The sequence below is a fragment of the Coregonus lavaretus genome (assembly GCF_964263955.1).
Source record: "Coregonus lavaretus genome assembly, contig: HAP1_SCAFFOLD_402, whole genome shotgun sequence".
Taxonomy (NCBI): domain Eukaryota; kingdom Metazoa; phylum Chordata; class Actinopteri; order Salmoniformes; family Salmonidae; genus Coregonus; species Coregonus lavaretus.
Window position 1 is genome coordinate 43,790 of NW_028165649.1, and position 3,427 is coordinate 47,216.

Sequence of the window (3,427 nt, forward strand, 5' to 3'; positions counted from 1 at the left end):
ATATTGTCTAAAATCATGTTTAATGCAAAATCCACAATGCAACTAGTTCGGCATATGAAGGGATACAAAGTTTTTTAAATAAAAAACGTGAAAAATATATTTTTTAAATTTAGCATGAAAAGGGTCAAAAATATGTTTTAACGTTCAGCACTAGAAGGACATATGTAGAATATAACATACAAGGGTTTTCAAATGTGATTAAAAAAATAAATAATTATATGAATATTTTCTAAAATCATGTTTTATGCAAAATCCACAATGCAACTAGTTCGGCATATGAAGGGATAAAATTTTTTTTATAACAAACGTGAAAACTATTTTTTATACATTTTGCATGAAAAGGGTCTAAAATATTTTGATTACGTTCAGCATTAGAAGGACATATGTAGAATTCAACATACAAGGGTTCTCAAATGCGATTTAAAAAATAAAAAATTCAATGAATATTTTCTAAAATCATGTTTTAGGCAAAATCCACCATACAACTAGTTCGGCATATGAAGGGATACAATTTTTTTCATAACAAACGTGAATAATATTTTTTATAAATTTTGCATGAAAAGGGTCTAAAATATGTTTTAACGTTCAGCACTAGAAGGACATATGTAGAATATAACATACAAGGGTTTTCAAATGTGATTAAAAAAAAAAATAATTCTATGAATATTTTCTAAAATCATGTTTTAGGCAAAATCCACAATGCAACTAGTTCGGCATATGAAGGGATACCATTTTTTTTATAACAAACGTGAAAACTATTTTTTATACATTTTGCATGAAAAGGGTCTAAAATATTTTTATTACGTTCAGCATTAGAAGGACATATGTAGAATTCAACATACAAGGGTTTCAAATGTGATTTAAAAAATAAAAAATTCTATGAATATTTTCTAAAATCATGTTTTAGGCAAAATCCACCATGCAACTATTTCGGCATATGAAGGGATACAATTTTTTTCATAACAAACGTGAATAATATTTTTTATAAATTTTGCATGAAAAGGGTCTAAAATATGTTTTAACGTTCAGCACTAGAAGGACATATGTAGAATATAACATACAAGGGTTTTCAAATGTGATTTAAAAAAAAATTATTCTATGAATATTTTCTAAAATCATGTTTTATGCAAAATCCACAATGCAACTAGTTCGGCATATGAAGGGATACCATTTTTTTTATAACAAACGTGAAAAATATTTTTTATACATTTTGCATGAAAAGGGTCTAAAATATGTTTTAACGTTCAGCACTAGAAGGACATATGTAGAATATAACATACAAGGGTTTTCAAATGTGATTAAAAAAATAAATAATTCTATGAATATTTTCTAAAATCATGTTTTAGGCAAAATCCACAATGCAACTAGTTCGGCATATGAAGGGATACAATTATTTTTTATAAAAAACGTGAAAAATATATTTTTTAAATTTTGCATGAAAAGGGTCTAAAATATGTTTTAACGTTCAGCACTAGAAGGACATATGTAGAATATAACATACAAGGGTTTTCAAATGTGAATAAAAAAATAAATAATTCAATGAATATTGTCTAAAATCATGTTTAATGCAAAATTCACAATGCAACTAGTTCGGCATATGAAGGGATACAAAGTTTTTTTATAAAAAACGTGAAAAATATATTTTTTAAATTTTGCATGAAAAGGGTCAAAAATATGTTTTAACGTTCAGCACTAGAAGGACATATGTAGAATATAACATACAAGGGTTTTCAAATGTGATTAAAAAAATAAATAATTCTATGAATATTTTCTAAAATCATGTTTTAGGCAAAATCCACAATGCAACTAGTTCGGCATATGAAGGGATACCATTTTTTTTATAACAAACGTGAAAACTATTTTTATACATTTTGCATGAAAAGGGTCTAAAATATTTTTATTACGTTCAGCATTAGAAGGACATATGTAGAATTCAACATACAAGGGTTTCAAATGTGATTTAAAAAATAAAAAATTCTATGAATATTTTCTAAAATCATGTTTTATGCAAAATCCACAATGCAACTAGTTCGGCATATGAAGGGATACCATTTTTTTTATAACAAACGTGAAAAATATTTTTTATACATTTTGCATGAAAAGGGTCTAAAATATGTTTTAACGTTCAGCACTAGAAGGACATATGTAGAATATAACATACAAGGGTTTTCAAATGTGATTAAAAAAATAAATAATTCTATGAATATTTTCTAAAATCATGTTTTAGGCAAAATCCACAATGCAACTAGTTCGGCATATGAAGGGATACAATTATTTTTTATAAAAAACGTGAAAAATATATTTTTTAAATTTTGCATGAAAATGGTCTAAAATATGTTTTAACGTTCAGCACTAGAAGGACATATGTAGAATATAACATACAAGGGTTTTCAAATGTGAATAAAAAAATAAATAATTCAATGAATATTGTCTAAAATCATGTTTAATGCAAAATCCACAATGCAACTAGTTCGGCATATGAAGGGATACAAAGTTTTTTTATAAAAAACGTGAAAAATATATTTTTTAAATTTTGCATGAAAAGGGTCAAAAATATGTTTTAACGTTCAGCACTAGAAGGACATATGTAGAATATAACATACAAGGGTTTTCAAATGTGATTAAAAAAATAAATAATTCTATGAATATTTTCTAAAATCATGTTTTAGGCAAAATCCACAATGCAACTAGTTCGGCATATGAAGGGATACAATTTTTTTCATAACAAACGTGAATAATATTTTTTATAAATTTTGCATGAAAAGGGTCAAAAATATGTTTTAACGTTCAGCACTAGAAGGACATATGTAGAATATAACATACAAGGGTTTTCAAATGTGAATAAAAAAATAAATAATTCAATGAATATTGTCTAAAATCATGTTTAATGCAAAATCCACAATGCAACTAGTTCGGCATATGAAGGGATACAAAGTTTTTTTATAAAAAACGTGAAAAATATATTTTTTAAATTTTGCATGAAAAGGGTCTAAAATATGTTTTAACGTTCAGCACTAGAAGGACATATGTAGAATATAACATACAAGGGTTTTCAAATGTGATTTAAAAAAAAATTATTCTATGAATATTTTCTAAAATCATGTTTTATGCAAAATCCACAATGCAACTAGTTCGGCATATGAAGGGATACCATTTTTTTTATAACAAACTTGAAAAATATTTTTTATACATTTTGCATGAAAAGGGTCTAAAATATGTTTTAACGTTCAGCACTAGAAGGACATATGTAGAATATAACATACAAGGGTTTTCAAATGTGATTAAAAAAATAAATAATTCAATGAATATTGTCTAAAATCATGTTTAATGCAAAATCCACAATGCAACTAGTTCGGCATATGAAGGGATACAAAGTTTTTTATAAAAAACGTGAAAAATATATTTTTTAAATTTTGCATGAAAAGGG